General features: G+C 42.5%; 1 protein-coding gene across 1 annotated transcript in view; it reads right to left on the bottom strand.

Annotated features, from left to right (window-relative positions):
- Positions 1-18557, bottom strand: part of HIVEP2 (HIVEP zinc finger 2) — a 202602-nt gene extending 184045 nt beyond the window's left edge. The window contains exon 1 of the mRNA XM_027056752.2: positions 18419-18557. The gene's annotated coding sequence lies outside the window, so the exon portion shown is untranslated. The remainder of the gene's footprint in view (positions 1-18418) is intronic.
- Between the last annotated feature and the right edge of the window lie 3058 nt (positions 18558-21615).

The raw sequence follows: 21615 nt of genomic DNA, 5'->3' as shown, positions 1-21615 counted from the left end.
TCCGGCGCGGCGCGCAGGTCACGGCGGGCTGGCCTCCGGGTTCCCGTTCGTTTCCCAGACTGCCGGGGAAGACGCGTAGTTTCCAGGTGCTCAGAGGACGCCCTTTCCTTGCACAAGTTTCTTAGCTTTTCAACGTAATTTCCCCAAAGGGGACCCTTCCCCCCCACCCCCACTAGGATTATTTTTAAATAATCAAAAGCGAAGATCATTTCAGGGTTGTTGCTGAGATTATGTTTTCTCTTCCTTTTCTCTCTCATAATTGCGGATTCCTTAAATAACTGTCAGAAGAGAGCAAAGAGAACATTTCTACACTGCATAGCTCCAGTGAGGTCAAAGGAGGCAAGAAGACACTGCTTAGACGTGTCTAAAAGCATATTCTATGTGTTTTCATTGTTAACACACCCGCTGCACAACATACAAAGTCCTTTTATTTATTAGGTCCTTAATTTGTTATATCTCAAATGCCTAATACAAAAAAAAAATCAGACTCTCTTAAAAATCTTTTAATCGTGTACTTCACTTTAATAGCATCCAAAACTTTGGGCCAGAATGTTTTAAAATTGAAATTACTCAATAAAAACAATGGTTTTTAAAGTTTCTTTTATCCTAAATTTCCAGCCTTCCATCTAGTTTGAAAACATAAACCAGATTATAAACATGTGTAATTCCAGAGGAACAGTGGCTCAATGTTAATAAAGTTTAAAAGGAAGACTATAAGGCATCTTCTCATGGTGAATCAATGTTACAAATGTTCTATTGTGCCAACGTCTCTAACATTTGAAGTAAGCCATGTTTCATGTCAGGACATGGAATTAAAATATTTAGGGCTTCACCAAGTATAAACTATGGCTTTAGGTGATAATGATTTAGATCCATCAGCTGTACCACTCTGGTGCAAGATTTTTATATGTTTATAGTAGGGGGGAGACTGTGTGAATGAGGGGGGGTACAGAATGCAGGAAGATATGGGAAATCATTGTTCTGCTCAATTTTGCTGTGAACCGAAAACTGCTCCCAAAAATGAACTCTACTTTTTTTTTAATCTTTATTTACTTTTGAGAGATAGAGTGTGAGCAGGGGAGGAACAGAGAGAGAGGGAGACACAGAACCCGAAGCAGGCTCCAGGCTCCGAGCTGTCAGCACAGAGCCTGTTGCCGGGCTCGAACACACAAACCAGGAGACCATGACCTGAGCCAAAGTTGACACTGAATCAACTGGGTCACCCAGACGCCTGAACTCTAAAAACTACATTTAGGCTAAGTATCATGATATTTAAAATGCACACTGCATTGTATCCTATGGATTCACAAGTAAGTGAATCTTAAGAATTACAAAAAAAAAGGGGCACCTGGGTGGCTCAGTAGGTTAAGCGTCTGACTTAGGCTCAGGTCATGATCTTGAGGTTCATGGGTCTGAGCCCTGCATCAGGGTCTGTGCTGACAGCTCAGAGCCTGGAGCCTGTTTCAGATTCTGTGTCTCCCTCTCTTTCTGCCCTTCCCCTGCTCATGCTCTGTCTCTCAAAAATAAATAAACATTAAAAAAAATTTTTTTAATTGCAAAGAGATCATCTTTATGCTTTCATGGAGTTCATCATCCAGTTCTACCCTTCCTTGATAAAGAAGTTACAATTTCAAAACGTCACTTAACTTTTTAATATATTTTAAACGTGCATAAAAGACTACACTTTAATAAATGTTAGTTGTCCTACCCTGCCATGTACTACCTAAGGGCAATATTACAGGTAAGCTTGGCTACCACTTCAAGTGATCCAAAGCCCCTGAGTACTTCTTATGTTGTCTTATTTTCCAAACATTTGAATAACGGTTAAATATTTTACACACAATATTTTAAGCTTTCATCGCTTATTAGAGTTTACCATTTATTTCCATATATTCCTATCCCCATTTTATCAAGAAATAGGCTCAAAGAACACAGGACTGGCATAAGTGTATGGAACTTAGATGGGCTCCTTTCAATCTTGTTGAAAAGGAATCACAAACCCTTCCTATTCCCATACTCCTAACTCCAAATTCAGACCACCCTTCTGTCCTTCATAGGAGGCTCTAGATTAGCTTGGTAGCCCATGCCTCAGTTCATGAGTGCTGGGGAGCCCACAAAATAACCATCTCCTCATCTCTACCTTATATTATCTACTTAATTTGAATACAGTAACATTTAAACGACTTCCCTGAGCTTCCCAAACTGTACCAAAAGATTCTTGATCATGAAAGTGATTCCAATGTGTCCGATCCTAGGACGTACTGCAGTGGTCGTCCGTCTCCTGGGTGGTCTCACATCAACATTTTTACTTGCCTTTTCTCCCCCCTCATATCAATCACCTTTTTATCCATTAAATCTCTGCAGTGATTCTCATGTTTTTGATTAGAACATACTTTCACTTATTCCTTCAAATCATCTGTCAATAGCATGTAATTAACACTACACAAGCTGTAAGTGACAACCCAAATACCATTTAAGGTCACCGAAAATTTTATTTGAAGTTCATGCTCTCTCATTCACACTTAACTGCTGATGATGGCACTTGGAAAGAACAAAGAGAGATGACTAAAAGTTATCCTGTTTTACAGTCCTAATTACAGACTAAATGAAATCAGTATTCCCATAAATTCAGTAGAGACAGAGGATAAAAAAACCCAGTATGATAGCTTTAAAAAAATCAACTTGTGAAAAAAATACATAATTGAAAGTATAAACCTAAATAATTAACTGTGAATTCTTCAGGTCCTGGTGCTATTTTCAAATGCATCTGTTTTATCTCATAAAACTGTAAGGCCAAAGGTTTAGAGGATACGTATTTTATATTTTCTCCTTAGAAACAAAATGGTCCAATTTTGTGCTTTAAAATATACTATCAGAGTGCATAATTCCAGCCTCACAAAATACAGTATCATTTCATTCGATGAAAAGAATTAACACTTGCATTTTTCCACGTTCGTTCTTTTAAAACTCATTATTTAATTCAGGATTGTTTTCATTTAGATGCGTGGTTACAATTTGAGAGTAATTGTGAATTGTTGCAGTCCTTCTTTGGGTCTCTGTGTTTCTGAGATTCAAGTTCTCTGCCACAAGAACCTCCACATTGTCTCAGACCCCGAACAGTCTTTGACATCACTTGACTGGAAGAAGCTGACTGGTCTCACCAACTGGCACCTCTAAAAATATTCAGGGCATATCAAGTTTTTATTCTTCTCTCATAATACCCAATATTGAGGATTATTCTTCTCAAATGAGCATTCACCAATCATTTGTTGTGTTTCCAGAAAACTGGCTCCCAAGAAATGCACTGACAAAATCACTGGGATGTTCTTCTCAGCTCCACATCCTTTTTTCATTATACACTGTAGGACTGCATTGTTCCTCTAGAGCCACTGTCCCAAATCAAAGCCCAGCCCAACATTAAATATGTGAAGCAGAGTGAAACAAAAATTGTAGCTCACTGAAAGAACAGGAAGGTACAGGAATGAGGAGACAAGTACATTACACACACACACACACACACACACACACACACACACACTCACAGGAATGAATGAACCTTTCGTGAAAAAGCTACATAACTACATGCTCCACAGTCTTTGGTTCCTATAAGACCTTTTCAAACTTCAGTATTTTCTAAGCCCCATGATTTTATTTTTCCTACAAACTACCCCCAAAATTACAACCTTCTTTCTATTATGTGACCCTCAGTGCAAATCATCAGTGCCTTGACCCCCTCAAGGCTGGACAACTACACAAAACACAGCACCTGTCCCTGAGAAAAGGCCAGGAACTACAGGTGGTTCAAGAACTATTCATTTCCTCTTCTAGACGATAACCAGATGAGACATCATCACCTCATACTTTTCAGGCTTGAAGTAAAAGTCAGTGTGTTCTTCGAATAGAAACGCGTTACATAGTCCTTACGTGTTTAAGAGCACACCCGCTTTTTCAGCCTCCATCTATATTTACTATTTCAGAATAGGCCCTCAATAAAGTCCAAATAGTAGTAAGTGCTCAGACAGCCTATAATCAAGTGTGTTATTGAAGCACCAGTGTTCCCACATGCATTAAAGTGTAATTAAAATTTAATGAACTGTAGAAGTGACTGTATTTCACTACAGTATTCTTGTGTTCTCTCCTAGTCCCTCACACAGTCCTGTGTACTTCTCCAGAGACTAACAGTGGGACTAGAGCTAAATCTAAAATAAGCTACTTTCCACAGTGGTTAAAAGAAGAGTTCCAAAATCAAAGTGCCCTCTCAGGAAACGGTAACTTTTGTTTTAGTAACATATAATTATGTTACTCTTATCTAATATATTGTCTCATATCTCATATCTAATATACACTGCTGTGTATAGGACCCCTTGTTCCGTGAAATATGTACTGATCCATCACCTTCTTGACTATTCATTATGTAGATTAGTAAGCAGTCTGTGTAGGCAAATCAAAAAGAGAGCATTTTCTCATAGACATTAAAGGCAGTCCAGATCTAAAGTAAAAAGTTTTTCAAAATTGTTATTAAGATGCAACAAAACACTGCCTACTACCAGGAACTATACAGGTGACAGTCTTACAAGTCCTACACCTGCATAGAAGTGCGTCCCAACATTCTATATCTCCGTTTTTTATTAATAGAAAATATAAATTGAAGAGAAGACTAATTTACTTTATCATAAAATGGCAACCATTTGAGCTGAACTTACTGTCGGCTTGGCATGTCATTTATCCGGCCAAAGAGTAGGAAGTAGAAAAGGTACGAATGACTGGCACCGGTGTGACTACAACAAAATGTCCCCCAACAATAAACTTACTTTACCTTTACAATTAAAGCCATCACCCTGAAGATTACTGAGCTTCTTGGACAAAATAATAATGATATGCTAGTACAAAACCAATAGATCTCACTCAAAATGCACATGAGATAGATTTTTCTGCCAAAAAAAAAAATGTTTACACATTTGTTTACGCTTCATTTCATTTCATCATGTTTTTAGTTATGAAACTGCCAAAATCAGTGACCCAGCTCTCAATGTGTTGCAGTGTGCGTATGCCCACCATTACTTATCGTGACTAGGTGCAAAGTCTTTAAGCTGAAGCACAAGTCCTTGGACAATGTACCTCAGGCATTCTAACTTTTTCACCAACATTCACTTAATATGCATTTTACGTTGCCCTCAAATCAGACGCTTCTGTGAAAATACTCCTGACAATTTCCCACGCTGATGCCTATCTAAATCAAGGCCTATCTAAAGCATCCTCTTCTCCCATAAAACATTCCCAGCTCTCCTCAGCCAGGGACCTGAGCTGGGGCTCGATACCACAACCCTGGGATCACGATCTGAGCCTAAATCAAGAGTTGGGCACTCAACCGACTGAGCCCTTTAACCTGCTTCTTTTAATTACAGTTTCCTTTGCAGGCATAGTCCTTTTGCTTAGTATAGATTATAAAAGTTCTGACTATGAGGATAGTAAAACTCTTCTTTATATTTTATATTCTATGTCTATCTCTATTGTATTTTATATTCCCACGAATTTCACACATGCCGGAATCTCAATATATTGAGATTTCTGAAAATAGATTTGTATTACGTTATTACACATCCCAACCCTGTTTCAGCTGGAAAAGTCTCAGCAAGCATGTTTAGCCCCATAAAATGTTTCTACCCACTTAATAAGAGGCTATATTCTGACGAACTACTGGCGATAAGCAATTTGCTTTTGAGGATTTATAACCAGCAATAGCCTAGACAGAGTACATTTCAGACATGAACGACCTGATCCCTAAAGAAATTAATAAAACAGAAATGAAAACGACATAATAAGAGGGCTAGGTGAACGAACTAGGAATATTTAGCCTGGATAAAAGAATACTAAAGGGAACATGATCACTATCTTTAAATAATTGTAGGAATGTCCTGCAAGTCAATGAGGAAACTTGGATAGGTGCAGAGGGCCAAACTGCTGATAAACTGAAGCGTCCAGGAGAGGAATCTGCCTTCTTAAGAAAAGAAAAGAAAAGGTGTTTAGGTAGAGGTTGAATGCAAGCAGTCCTTGGTGATTTGTCCTGAGTGATTTCTGCTCGCTCAGTTAGGGATTAAATGATGCCGCCAGTGCTCTTATCTAATCTTGAAATTCTACGAAAGACTTCACATTGCAAAGTGTCCTGTCATCATTTGACAAATCAATACATCAGATCCTACTCCCGTGTGAATTAACCATCATAATTTAAATCAGACACTTTAAGAGATGCCCTAAACAAGGTGTCACGTGCAGAACCACAGAGGGACAGGAAGAAGTAAAACTTCTCACTAAATGCTAAACCGGTACTGAAGGTGCAACCTGCTCAAAATTAAGGTCTGACCCATCTGGAAAAAAGCACCAGCAAAGCTGACACTGAATGAGGAAGTTAGCCATTTGCATATTCTAAAGACCTTCAGAATCCCATTTCTACATCCCTCTCCTTCGCCCTGCCTCATATTCTTAGAAATACTTAACATGTGAAACACGAAAGCAGTAGTTTGATTTACACAACTGGGCAGTATATTGTAAAAGTTTCTTACGAAATTCAAACCAAAACCTGTTGGTGTAAAGGAAATCACAAATGTTAGCTATGCCATTAGACATTGTTTGCTTTTCCAGCTATGAGGAGGGTTAATATAATCACAGCAGGCTATTGTTACTAATTTCAAAGTGTCTTCTGTTTGCTTCTCATTGCTCTGGTCCTACACAACACACAAGAATATAAAAAAAGAAAGACAAATTGTCAGGATGATTTCCTCACAATATAAATCCCAGATCAGCTATTGATACCCATTGTAACCCCTTTCAGACATCATTAGGTTTGCCATCAGTAAACTCTCACACCAAAATCAACGAAGGACTGAACAAATCTGGAGTCTGTCCATTAAAAAAAAAAAATCTATCTCCACACTTAGCGTCCAATTATTTGCTATATCCTATACTGTCAGGTGATTTATTTTAAAAGGTCATTTTGAATATCTCAGCCACTTGGCCCATTTATAAAGCTACACGTGATTAAATCTGGGCACTAAGTTCAGCACGAATATTACTAAGGCCATCAGAACAAGTAAACAGATTGCGAATTCAAAAACAAACGTCTTTGGATTCCTTTTCTTCTGCTTGAAGGTGGGTATAACTATCTCAAAATTTTGTTCCACATATGCATTAGTGACCTATGCAAAATTTAAAGGCTCCAGGGGACATTACAACAAGCTGTGGAGCTGCTAACCATTATCTTTCTGAAAACAATTACATATGCCCATAATAAATTGCATCAATAGCAGTCAATTATCTCAAGAACACTCTACTAACCCTTGTCACAAATGTATTGCTGCGTATCAGATTTTTTTCAACAATTGAATTATTCTCAAAACTTAGCATTGCTTCACATCCTAAAAATAGCCACTCCAATTCTCTTGTGTTACCCTGCTCTGCTCCCAGGAGGTAGGGCAGTGCTATAAACAATGCTTCATTTTTACAGATGAAGAAACAATGAAATATAACAGAAGTACAGCCACTTTGCCTGAATCATTCTGAAAATCAATAATGAGGCAAGCAATAAACTCGTGGGGTCAGGGTTTACTATCAGCCTTTCTGGTGTCCTCTGTGGCCCTGGGATAGGCTCTAATGAGCACATCCTGACAACGAGGGCACAAAGATACTTAGAATCCTCATTTTACCAAAAACGCTCATATTTCCCCGAACATAAACTTTGACATACGACAAATAAATTGAGTAACAAGAAAATATATTGAATATTTATAACCCTGGATTTTTCCCTTGCTTAGAGAAACAGGGATTATTCAAAATGTAAACTTCAGGAGAAGAAAGAAAAATAAAGCTTGATAATTATTCCATGGATAATTAGAAGCTGAACTCCCCATGACTCGTCCATAAAGTGTTGGGGCCAGCCATCAAGACTCTCCCACGGGGCCCTGCTGAGTTGCAAAGGCAGATTTCATCACTGGAAAAGTGGTTCTCCCCCAGCCTTCCCTCCTTCATTTTTCTTTGTTTCCAAGGGCAAGGATCTGTAACGGGGTAAAGGAATATATTCTCTTTATGCCAAACTTATCCAAGCAGACCGACCAAGAAACAACTCTTCCTTAAACTCCACACCCACAAGCAGTAACTGCCTTCAAATAGCTTCCCTTTCAAAGCACCGTAAGCAAAATATGGCCAAAGAAAACTGTCCTATAGGGAAGAATCCCAGTCAACTATAAACTTCCCAGTCCAACTGTAGGAAAAAAATTGCCTCAAAATGGCTCGATCTGAGCAATTGTTGTGAAATCAAACGGGAAGTGCAGAGACCAAGAAGACCCTGACTGTGCTACAAGAAGTGTGATTGCTGGGTGTGCTTCCCAGGGGACTTCTTATAGAGCTGAAGAAAAATTTACAGAGCAAAGACTAACGGAGACATCACCCCTCCTTTCGTTCTGATGACCACCCCCCCAACCGCCATCTTACCTCTTTTCTCACCATTTAGAGTACAAGCTTCTTGAGAATTTGAACTTTCAACATTCACCAAATCCCTACTGCCTGCCTACTATACACCGTGCCCTGTGTTTCCACGTTTTTGTGAAAATATAAACCATCTTAATCCACTAGAAATTTGACAATAAAAATAATCGGTAAAAAAAAAAAAAGAAAAATTCATTTAAATAAGAATAAAAATATACATTCCAAATAAAAGCCGTGGTAATCTCTTCACCTTAACAATCTGATAAATGCAGTTTACAATAAAATGTGTCATTTAAAAACCATTTTCTTCTCTTCCTTATGAAAAAGTAAGCAGAACTAGATTCTACAAGTTAGGAAAGGCCATAATGCTGAATCATAAAGAGGGGTTTTTTTTAAACAACTAGTGCTATATTTAGTTATGCAAAAAATAGTAATAAATAGTACATCTTCAAAAACTACCTTACTATGAAAAATATAGATATAGATATGGGTATAATAAATGGGATTTTTTCATTAGTGATTTAGTAAGACTTGCAATGCTTCTTTAACTGTTATTTGGGTTGAGAGACACAATATGAAAGTAGAGATTTCCAAAAACACTGGAAAGTAGTACAATGACTAAATTTGCCATGAAAAGTTTCTAAAGTAGTCCACTGGAATATAAACGCCATGAGGACAGGGATTTTTTTTTTTTTTTTTTTTTTTTTAGCTATTTTATTCACTGATGAATCCCCAGTGTCTAGAAGAGCACCTTTCCCAGAGCAGGTAGGCGCTTAATAAATTTTTGTTGAATTAATAAATGTTTGTTTAAAAGTCAGCAGTCCCGGGAACACTCCAGTTGTGTCTCCTAAGCAAGCCCAAGGCCTCATGAGTAAACACTGGTTCTCCAGCTCTTGCGATTTACGTAGAAGTTCAAGTTGGGTAATTTCAGGCCCTAGAGGCTATTTTTAGGCCACAAAACTCCAGAAGGATGATCCACAAAGAACCAGAGAATTTAGTTCACCTCACTAGTGTAGCACTGTCTGAGCTGAATGAAAAATACCCCAAACTGTAATTGATATTTTCATTTGTTAACTGCTGAGAAACATGGGCATTTTGACATCGCTTCTTAAACCATTGCTATCAAGAGTTTAATAGACCACTTGAAAATGTGAAAGTGATCATTTTACTGTCACAACAAAATTAGGTTCTCCTGTGTTTTTCTTTTCTTTTGGTGTAATTTCTTCTTTTATTTTTTTGCAAATTTTTTTAATGTTTTTATTTATTTTTGAGAGACAGAGCAGGAGTGTAAAGGGGGAAAGAGAGAGGGAGACACAGAATATGAAACAGGCTCCAGGCTCCGAGCTGTCAGCACACAGCCAGACGTGGGACTCGAACTCACGAACCACGATATCATGCCCTGAGCCAAAGTCGGGCATTTAACCGACTGAGCCACCCAGGCACCCTTGGTGTAATTTCTTCATAATAATAATCATAGCTGCCAGATATTTAACGTTTTACTATGTGCTCAGTGAGACAGGTACACATATTCTCATTAAAAAACTTCATAACGACCCTTAAGCAGATATTATCATCCTCATTTTGTAACCTGCAGGAGGTTAACTGACCTTCCGAAATTCCCTAGAGCTGGTGGTGGTGCTGGAATTTACCCTGTTCTGTCAGACTTTAAATCCAAGCTCTTAGCCCCAAGGCTACCTCCTTCATACAGTGTGTATCACACTGACGGGTATGCCTAAACTACTAAGATTAAACACCGTGCAAAGTGATCAAAATGGTTGGCAATTTAATTTTTTAATTTTTGCAAAAATTTTGCTGTTTAACCGTTGCTTATGCTGCTGCATGAAATGGTGAAAAGACCAATTGTGTTTGGAGCCTAACACCCTGAGTTCAAATCCTACTTCCTTACTGACTATCAGAGTTGTCCCTGCAAACACCATTTAACCTTTCTGAGTCTCAATCCCCTTAAGTGTAAACATGAAGGTAATAATACCAAATCTTCTCACGGCTGTCACTGGAGAGTGCCTGGTGAGCAGCCTGGCACAGAATAAGCGCTCCTTCAGCCTAAATGCCCTTCCTTCTAACGGATTTGCTAAATTGGCACTGTGCTGATTTTATAAAAGTGTTTAGTTCATCCTCGTAATACCATAATTACAGAATATAATGACACTGCATTCTCTATAACTACAAAGTAGAATTTATAAACTGATAGATGATGAGTTGGAAGAGGCTTTAGAAGCCCATCTGTTCCAATCCTTTCGTTTCCAAATGAAGTCCAGAGAGTTTAAAGGACTTGTTTCCAAGTTTTTACAGAAAGCTAATTGCAAAGACACTTCTAGACCTTATGTCCCTCCACCTCTACTTCCACGATAGTCCCAGTTTTTGCCTCACATTACACAGGCATGGCAACACGTGTAATTTTCAGACAATTAAGCAGTATAAAATAACCTCAGTTTAATTGCATCCAATTAACAAGCCAAATTAGTGTTTCATATGTACACTATTAAACTAGTTGTCTGGCTTCCAAAAGAAATAAAACACTGTTTCAAATGAATCTAGCATTTTAGTGAACAAAGCTACTTACAATTTAAATTACCTTTGCTATAATCTTCTTTATATGGAATTAGACCTAATCTCCATTTTAAAAGAAATTCTTTCTGCAACTATCAGGATGAAAATTCATGCTTGTATTTGAAGTATCAAATTTTTCTTTCTCACTAAATACATACGATTTTCTAAGATTAGTATACATGTGCATGCATGCACACATGCATACCTGTACATATATGCATGCCTAAGGCCCCCTAAGCAAATACAAACGAGGGTGTGTCTGACATTTCCCCACCACCTAGTTTGAAAAGTCCCACCTTTTTCTTGGCCTTCAGAAATCAAGTGAATCTGCCACAATGCAAATAACAAGAGCTTTGCTGATCTCCTGCTTTCTTTTTCAGAGAAAATGAAACCACCAGATAAATCTTTGTCAAAAAACACTGCCTTCCAAATACACTGCCCTACACTATCCGTCCAGTATTGTCATGATTTAGATACAACTGGGTATCAATTAAAAACCGGTATTCTAATGAGCCACAAAACAAATCATCTATCCATTCCTTAAATATTTACACCTAAAAACATAAGTGCGTTATCATTTTAAGTATAGCCATTTTTATAAGTTATCGTTTCTTTGGTGGCCAACTTTCACTATTACTATTTATGAAGACTGTTCCGAGGAAAGAGTTGTAGAGTAGGTTAAACTAAAAATGCAGTACTGTATACTGAAGACACAGCTCAGACTGATGATCTGCTGTACGTATTTGACCATGTTTATCAAAATACTTAATCACTTTTGTTATTTATTATTAAGATGTCCATGAACAAGACAAAAGAGTTCACACTGTCATGCAGTGGTGTCAACCTTCATTACGTCTTTTGGGGCCTTATACCAATTTAATGGCCACCCTGCCACCAAGCTATTCATCCCCTAGACGTTTATAATCTTTCTGAACACCCACACATCATAGCATCACTCCTCTGCCGAAAAACCTTAGGTGAAATCCAGCTTTCTCAGGAGGGCTTCATGGCCCACATGGTCTGGAACCAATGGACCTTTCCAGGTTCGCCGAACTCTTCCTCTCCCTTGGCACAACAATGTCCCACCACTCCAAATCAAATTCAATGTGCCCCGCCCTTCCCTCTTAGTAAGATTTACTGAAATTCTACTCAACTTTCAAGGCCCCCCGGTCAAAATTTACTTCCTCCCACAAAGACCCTCTAATCTTTGCAGATGGAAAAAAAAAATGCTTCCATTTATATTATAGTTTCGCTCGTACGTTTTAGTAAAGTTTATTTAACAAGCCATATGTCTTCTCTAGATTGTAAAAATTCAAGTCAAGGATCATCATCCTCTCATCTCTCAATTACTCATATTCTGCCCCCCCAGTCTGACTCCAGAGCCTAAGCTTGGAGCTCCACTTCCATAAACTGACTGTTTTTGCCACCTAAATTGAAATTTCTATATAGTATGAATTTTAAAACAGGGAGCAAATTAATTAAGTGATAACAGTTGACAAAATGGAGTAGGAGCCCAAGATTACATAAAGGAATGTTATTTTCACTAACCTCTTTTTCCACTCTTTTGTATTACGTTGACCCTTAATCATACAGAAGGTAAAAAAGAAAAAAAAAAAAAAAAAAAGAGCTAAATTTTTCCAAAGGTTCCAGTATTTGCAGTCATGAAGAGAAATTATCTGGGGACTTGAATGTTTCACTAGCTGTTTAGAAACATATAGATCCAGCTTATGCAGGGTTCTAAAGATTAATCGGTTCTTCAAACAATGACCTTGAAAGACCTCGGAACTGGTAGTTATTCATTAAGTAAGTGAATCAACGGTGTTGACCAATTCAGTTAACTTGATCCTCAAATAAGTATTTTTTAATTTAAATTATTTATTCTTAGAAAAATTACCTGCAAATAATAATAAGCTAACCTACAATTAAACCCCTCAAACCGCAGTTAGCACATGGAGTCATAACAAACCTCCAGGGGTCAAGGGCCACTGACGTTGAAGTACTTGTGAAGAGACACATGTTATACATAAGGCTCCTCCAACTTCTAGACCCTGCCCCCCAAAATTCTTTCTCCAATGATCTACTTCTGACATAGCCAATAGTATATCATACGTCCTGATTTTCCAAGGACAATGCCCATTTATGCCAGGTTAGATAATCATCCATGTGGTACTGACCACGTAATCTGGCCACACCTCGCCTCATTTCTCTAGTTATGTACCCTCAGCCCCACTGGCTTGCTTTCAATTCCTCAAAGCACTGTACATCCCCCAATCTCAAGATATTTGCATTATTCCCTCTTTGTACAATACACTCTTTCTCTCCACCTCTTTCCACTTGACCATAGTTTATTCTTCAGTCTCAGCTCAAATATTACCTCTTCAGACAAGAGTGATATACTGCTTATTTTTATACACTCATTAATAGGTGTATACACTTATTAATAGGTGTATACACTTATGATACGCTCCTTTCTGTTTCTTTGAGAGCACTCGTAACTAATGTGGCTTTATTTATATTGGCTCACCTCATGCCTCATATCTGTCAAGCCCACTAGATTAGAAGCTCCTTTTCTGGTCTGGATCATCATTATATCCTTGGTGTCTACCAAAAGCCTAATCCATAATAAATACTTGTTGAATAAACGGATGAATAAGTTGTATTGATCAATGATGACTGGGTCACTTGTCATAGTACTCTGAAGAAAGAGCTAAGATTATATGTGAGTGAGAAGTCAAAAATGTTGCCTAGCCCTGAGTACTTCCTGACCTTACATCCAATCACCATGTGACCCAGAAGTAGTAGGTCAAACCCCACATGCTCTCTGCCCCGTGTCTTCAGGCACACAAGCATCATTTTCATCTCTTCTCTCCAAAGCACTTTCTTCAAATATGTCTACCTAGTCAGACTTCAAATTTTAAGCAGATAGGAAATCTACAGTTACAGACACTTGTAGAATAGATCAAATGCCATAATTAACACCTCAAATGACAAATAATATGAGTATGTGTTAAGATTAGCACACATTTGGCTCAGAAAAATAATGACACAAATTATTAAGCAGTTCTGATTCTATATTAAACTCAGTCTTGAAGATAGTATAGCCCTATGTCTCTCTTAATGCTAGTAGCCAGGATCAACATCACAGAAGCCAAAGATAGTACAGATCAAGTATGCTGTGTTATCCTCTTATACGTGAAGACTGGTTATGTCACAATGATAGATGAAGTGCTGAAATATTTGTCCAAATTACTTAGGGCCATCTCACAGCTACACATACTGACAACTTCCTTTTTGTTAGCAATGCCATAAATAGCATATAGAAAGCAGTGCTTTTGTTGTTGTCGTTGTTGTTGTTGTTGTGATCAAGTATCAGGAACAAGTGGAAAATTGTATCACGTATATTATTTCCTTCAAATAAGCACAATCTTATTTTCACAAGGTTTTCCCATTTTCTCTCAGTCCTCATTCACAGCTTCAAGCATTGAGAAACCTCACTGGAATATTCACTGAGGTTTTACTCAAGATAAATGAAGTCTCTGCCTATGTGGTTACAGCAACCCTACACACACTAATAGTGTGAAGTTCCTTATGAAACCTGAAGTCCATTGAGTTGAGATAGCAGACTTCCTTTGTTCCTTTTTATATCACTTAGAAAGCTGCAATGCTTACATACCCTGTTTTAGCCAAAATATGGATTCATGGTGAATTCGTTTATAAATTCATTAACTAGAAGCACAGCATTGGAATTTTCAGGTGAAGGTTTAAATTGTGAACCATTTCTCCACCTACAGGACTGTTACACAGACCAGTACAGAGTCCTGTTGATGCTGACTAGGAACCAAAATTTGAAAACAGTGTTTATTTTGAACAGACTTAGGTGAGTAGCAACCTGTTTGATCCCAAACTATCCATCCAATTGATCTTAACCACCTTTCCCTTATTACAATAGTCGCTACCTCAGGAATTAAATTCTTCCACACTCTAAAGGAGTACGCTTTTCACTCATGCCAAATAACATTTTCTATAGCTCTTTAAAACTACTTTTCTATGTTGAAGCTTTCAGATTAACTTCAGCTAATTACTGATAACTGAAAAATCTAAAGCCAACACAAATAGACTATATGTTATCATTGTTACTGTTGAAACAAACCCTGCTTTAAAATTCAAAATAGGCAGATTCTTTTAAAAAAAAAAATCCTCATTTTAAAATGGAATCAGCATAAAAAACAAAACCTGATTTTTCTGAATAGTGACGAAGTGTCAAAAGCTCAAGCAGACACACGTACCATTATTTCACGGGGAACGCCTGCATTCGTGTTCTCTCTGTTTTGTTTTCATAGTAACAAGAACATTTGAAAACACATCTCGTGTAAAAGGAGCCCGATCAATCAAAAGATTCCACTGGCTAATCTTTCAATGTAGTCAAATGACATGACTTCATTATGTGATAACACCCATAGAGTAAATTCACCTTCATATCCCATGTTTAATAGAAACATAGAAATGCCTTACCTACTTCAGTGAATTTTTTCCAAACACCTCCACAAGGATCTAACATGTTAAAAATCAGTTAAATTTTAAATTGGTACCATCATTAATATGCTACCACTCCCCCAAATTGTCCCCAAATCAATTTCACATCAATTTAATCATAAACACCGTTACATAAATATAAGCAATCTCTAAAAACGCCAACCTCATAAAACACAATCATTGTAACAGAAATATAGATGCCAGCAAATGAATTTTGTTTTATACCTGACCCATGTTCAAAGCAAGACACTCAGACAATTTTCAAAAGATTCACCATTGTCATGTAACATTTTTCTGTACATAAGAAATATACTGCATATTTCAAACCTAGTGGTCAAAAGGGATTATGACACTTGAAAAGCACACTATCATTTAGTGGATGTTGGTAAATCCTTTTCGCCTCAAAATAAAAATGCACACTTCTCATCTGGTAACATGATTTCCTAGTGTTCCACAGGAATTTCATCTTAATGAAAATGCTATCACGTAGAGGGTATTTCTGACTTGATAAACCATCTGGCCTATATCCTAAAAATCAAACCCAATCTACTCATTACACAATCTACTTGGTTAAAATCTTGTTTGGGCACTTTTATAGGGTAAAAAAAGAAAAAAGAGATCTGCAAATTCTAATATATATGTAATAAATACATATATCCTATGTGTAACATACATCTCTGTACATACATATGCAAATATTTAAAATAACTTGGTTTGCTCAAGGACAAATATCACCAAATATTACTTTATCACTGGAGGAAATGTTTCTAATAAAGTTAAATGGCCTTTTCCAGGAGGACAGATCATTGCAAATTTAATTAAAAAGGATCTTATTAATATTTCAAGTAATTTCTGGGCTTGATTATGCGCTACAAAAGAAACAACTGTACTGAAGAGAAAAATCAATAGCCCTTGACTAGAGCCCTGAGTATGCTAGAAAAACACAGTTCTCTTGTGAATTATCAAGGTCTAGCCTTTGGGGGTGGGAGAGAGCACCAATATTTATTTGGAGGTAGACTGAGTTATTTTTAAAATGGCAAAAAAGGAAGGAGAACAATCGGTTCAAATTTTCCATTATAATGAAAGTACCGGAAACAAGCCTTTTTATGTTCATTTTAGGCCTAAGAAACTGTGCAGAGAATAAGGCTTTTGCAATGTCAGTTGCACACACTGCTTCCTGTGCGAATTCTAAGCCATTACAGGTGTCCTAAGGCCTCCAGCGAAACCTATTATCAGGTTAGTGCTCCCGTCCCCTCAAAGCCATCCCCACTGCCCCCCTACCCCACACATATTATTGCTCGGCTCCTCTAAGTGTCTATTAAGGACCCTCTGTCTTCTCTGCACTCCCGAGGTTAAAGTACCCACTTTCCCTCGGCGAAGCCTGTAAAAGCTTTCCCATTAGAGAGGACTAGTTCCTGCCGTCCTTTTTCAGTTAGATGCTTTCAAGTCAGGAGAGGAGCCACTTGAAGAAAACCCTCCTTCCCCTCCTCCCTTTTTCCACTGGAAGCCACGTCCCTGAAGGACAACACGAAGGGACACTTCATGACCTTCTACCCCCTCACCCAATTTGGGCTCGGAGAGTTGGGGGTCGCATTTTCTCGTGTCCTCTGCTGCACTGGATGTGTTATGTAAGAGGGACAGAACGCGAGAGGCACATGCGTATAAAGCGCACCGATCTGCGATAACAGCTGGGGTGTCAGAGCTAATCTGGAGTCTCCCCCACCAAATACGACAGACACCACACATACATCACCCCCACCCCCTACACACACCCCCACACTGAGCAGTGTTTTCCTGTCTCGCCCCTACCAACACCAGACGCACAGAATGCAAAGGCGGGGGAGGGGTGAAGGGAGGTGAGAGAGGAGGAGCAGCAGCACATCTGCTTTGATAGCAGCCGGCAGAGCCGCCGCGGCAGAGAGCCCCTCGTTAACCCCCTTCCTGTGGCTGCACCACGTCATGGAACATTCCCGGAACGGGCCAACGTTCCACCCACTTCAGGGAACAGACATAAAGGCGCAGACCCAGCTCCCCACAGTGCAGAACCCAAACACACATGTCCCTTCCCGGTCCCCGGGCAGACGCACAGACGAACACGCATGCAAACCGCCCCCACCCGTCTCCACGCGCCCCCGGCCAGCCCGCCGCGCCGGGAGCCGCTCTGCGGCCGGTGCACCCGCAAGGCGAGGGCGCCTCCGCCTGAACCTTCCATCGAGACAGTCCCCTCCTTCCTCGCTTCCTTCCTTCTCTCCTTCCTTCCTTCCTTCCTTCCTTCCTTCCTCGCTCGGGAGGAGAAAGGAGTCACTGAAATGCCAACAGCTAGCAGCCTTCGCCGCGCTCGCTCGGCCGCAGGCCGGCGGCCCGGCCCCCGCGCCGCCCGCCCGCCCGCCCCCGGCCCACGCCGCGCGCCCGCCGCCCGCCCGCGGCCCCCTCCCCCGCTACCTGACGACGGGCGGCCGGCGGCCGCGGCAGCCGCAGCGGTGGCCCGGCGGTGCGCGCCGGTGCACGTCCCTCATTAGTAACCAGGCACATTCCTGCCTCCAGCGCTCCCGCGCGGCCCCCTCCCCCCAGGACATTACGCAAAGCAGCCTCCCCTCATCTGCATAGATCCTCGGCCAGGGTATTCCCCGCATTTCCCGACGCGCCGGACCACCCCCCCCCCGGACGAGGTCTCCCCCATCCCCGCCCCCTCCGACCCTCACCCTCGCCACGCCGGGAAGGGGCTGGGGGCGCGCGCCGCGAGACGCGACCGAGTCCGGCGGAGGCGATTTCAGTATAAAGTGAAACAAGCTCCCAATGCTGAAGGAGGCAGGAAAAACACGGCGCCTAGGCCACTTACCGAGCCGAGGAACCTAGATTCCCGCCGCTCTGCGCTCCCAAATGGTCGGTCCGCCCTCCGCGCGCCCCAAGGCTGCACCCAGCACCCCAAAGTCGAGACGTGTAGAAATATCGTTAACGAGCCAGGAGACCCTCCAAGTTGCTCCGGGCTCCGGGGAGCCTCAAGGTCCAGGACTCAACTTGGCAAAGACTTGTGCCACAGTCCCCGAAGATGTTTTTGTGGAGACCCTCCTCCGGCGGGGAGAGACAGCGCTCGGCGGCGCCCCGCTCGCCTCCTCTCCACCCTCTCACCTCCAGCCCGCCTCCCGCCGGCTGCCCGCCTCCGGGCCGCGAGCCCCTCGGGCGGCTGTCAGCTCCCGGCCGCCGCCGGGTGACAGGGGCGGGAGGAGGGCGCGACGCGGTGGCCCGAGCCCGAGCGGGCAAGGGGGATCCTCGCAGCAGCGGCGGCCGCTCACCTGGAAAGTCACCGCTGAGAAGGAGGAGGAGGAGGACGGAGAAGAGAAGGAGGAAGAGGAGGGAGAGGAGGAGGAGGAGGAGGAGGAAACCCCCCTGGTGCCCTTGTTCTCGCTGCCGCGGCGGCCGCTCCTCGCCAAGGCTGAGCGTGTCTGGTGGGGGGTGTCTGGTAGCATTTCCTTAAGGACAGAGGGAGGGCGGGCGCGGAGGGAGGGAAGAGATCCCGACCGCCAGCCCAGGCTCCTCTTTCCTTTATTTATTTTTCTGACACTATACGGAGATGGGCCCAGGGCAGGGGCCGCGGGGCTCGCGAGGGAGCGCGAGGCCCGGGCCGCAAGCAGTCTGCGTGCGGGAGCCGCAGCGGCCGCCTCCCCTCCCGGGCTGTGGACGCACCGGGTTATTCCTGGCAGCGCCTCCCCGAACAGAAGTTACTAGGAGGAGTGCGCGGCGAGGGCGGGCGGGGGGAGAGGCGGAGGGAAGGAGGGAGGAAGAGGGAGAGACTCAGCCAGCGACGTCATCGGATCCCCCAGCGCGTCCCAGGGAGGGAGGCTGAACCAGAAAAACCAGTCTGGAGTCGGCAAGCTGGAGAGGGATGTGCGGCGCGCGGGGCGGCGGGGCGGCGGGGGAGGGAGGCGGCCGGGAGGGCAGGGCCTGGCCCCGCTGCGGCCGCTCGGGGCGGGAAGACCAGGGCCGCGCTCCCGCTCTCTCGGATCGGGGAACTCCCCCGAGAACCAGTCTCTACTTGTCATGCAAAAAAAAAACTTGGGCGTCTCCAAGAGCCTGAGAATCTCCTTTAGGGACGTGGAAGCCCCCCCCCCCCATCTTCCCCATTTCCTCGTTTAATCGTTCCCTGTCTTGATCACAAAATTATATAATAATTAGTATTGTCATTATGACTTTGTCCGTGTACCTCTGATCCCCTTCCTCGCCCTCGCCCGTCCTCACGGTTGTTACAGTCAAAAAAAAAAGAAAAAAAAAAATCAGACTAGCTCCCGGCTGCATTCTGGAGCTTTGCAAAGCGTTTTACTAGCACTTTCCGTGCCCCTGCAGAAGCACGAACTTTTCACGCGTTCGAAATGCCCCAAATGCCTTCCCTGGGGTCACTCACCGGGGCGCCCTAGGCGCACCCCGCTTGGGACACGCGGCCCGCCCTCTCGGGGGTATTCAAGCCCGCATGGGCAGCTGCGCGGGTTATTGCTACCAGTTTCCCGGTGGGCCGCGCTGGGACCCGGGGCTAGCCGCTGCCTCCACCCGCGCGCTTCCCTCGCCCAAGAGGGGACTCGAGTGAAATCGCAGCCCGCGCGGGGGGACCGGGACCCACGGACGAGGGAATCCCAGGCGAGTGGGGACAGGGACCCTGGGCTTCCTCCCCTGCCCAGCGACACCCGGGGGATTCCGGGGCTCCCTCGAGCCGTTACCCTGCGTGTGTGGACTCGTGTGCACCCTCGGGGGAGGTTCCCCGGAGGCCGCGGCGAGTGGCGGCAGGGCCGGGCGGGCGCCGGGAGCGCCTCCTCCGGGTGGTCCCCCGCCCGGCGGGGACCGCGCGCGGCCCCTCCTGGGCGCCCGAGCACCCGCGCCGAGCTGAGCGGAGCCTAGTGCCCCGGGCACCGCGGGCCCGAGCGGCCTCCCCACCCCCCGCCGGCCGCGCCGCCGCCCTGCCCCGGGCGGAGTAAACAAGAGACGCGCAAGATTTGACCTGGCGCGACCCGGATTTCTGGCCGGGGTTCCCCCTGAGCAGGTGACTCCGTGGGAGGGGTGGAAATTAGTCTCTGGAATTCCGGGCCAAAGACATTCAGTGTGGTTCTGCTTTTAAGGCAGGTATTTCACCAACAACTGCGGAATGTTTTGCGTCTCAAGTTTCAGATTTCGCGGAAAGGGACCAAGTGTCAGGATATATCAAATACTCCCTTCCCTTTTCATTAAAAACGAATACATTAAAAGGGAGGACAGCCCCTTGAATGACTTCGACAACAGCACTGCTGGTTTCGGTTTTGGTTTGTTTTGTTTTTCATTTCGACCTATAATCAGTGTATTTCTGAGGTCCCCGTGCAGTGGCGACACTGCTTTGAAGGACAACTCTGCAGAATAAAGTGGCGATACCCTTTTTGATGGGGATTTTCTTCAAAGGAGAAACATCTGAACGATTTGGAATAAATTCCACTGTGTCCTTTTAGGTTGATCTAATTTAAATTCAGGGCCTACTTCCACTAAAGCGGCTTCTCCTGTCATTGTATAAGTTCTTTAATATTCAGACTTTCTTGACTTAACTTGAAGCACTTAATAAAAACTCTCCAAATCATCATTTTCTCTTAAATGTATGCCGTTGCATTTTTAAACATCCATTTTAAACGCAAAACATGATTTTCGAAATGTTTTTTCACTTCCAAACCCGCCTGCTACACACTCCGAGAGCCCATTTTATTTAATTGCTTAATAGACAAGATTAAGCAGTTTCTTTAAGAATCCAATTTCCCTTCAGCACACACAGCAGCAGCTGCCCAAACTTCCAGAAACTGATCAGGGAAAGTAGCAGGGAGCATTTTGCTTCACTAGAATGAATGTTAGTTGAAAACTTAAATGTCTCTTTAAAACATTAAATTAAGTGGCATAATGTGAATATTAGGTACTCAGCTAATTGAGCAGTTAAAATATTTTTTTAAAAAAAGCAAATATACATCAGTTTTGATGACCTGATCCCACCACTAAAGGCTAATGTTTAGTCCAACGTGGGCTCTTGTTACCTTG

Source organism: Acinonyx jubatus, chromosome B2, assembly GCF_027475565.1.
Source record: "Acinonyx jubatus isolate Ajub_Pintada_27869175 chromosome B2, VMU_Ajub_asm_v1.0, whole genome shotgun sequence".
NCBI classification, from domain to species: domain Eukaryota; kingdom Metazoa; phylum Chordata; class Mammalia; order Carnivora; family Felidae; genus Acinonyx; species Acinonyx jubatus.
This window is presented reverse-complemented; position numbering and strand designations above follow the sequence as displayed.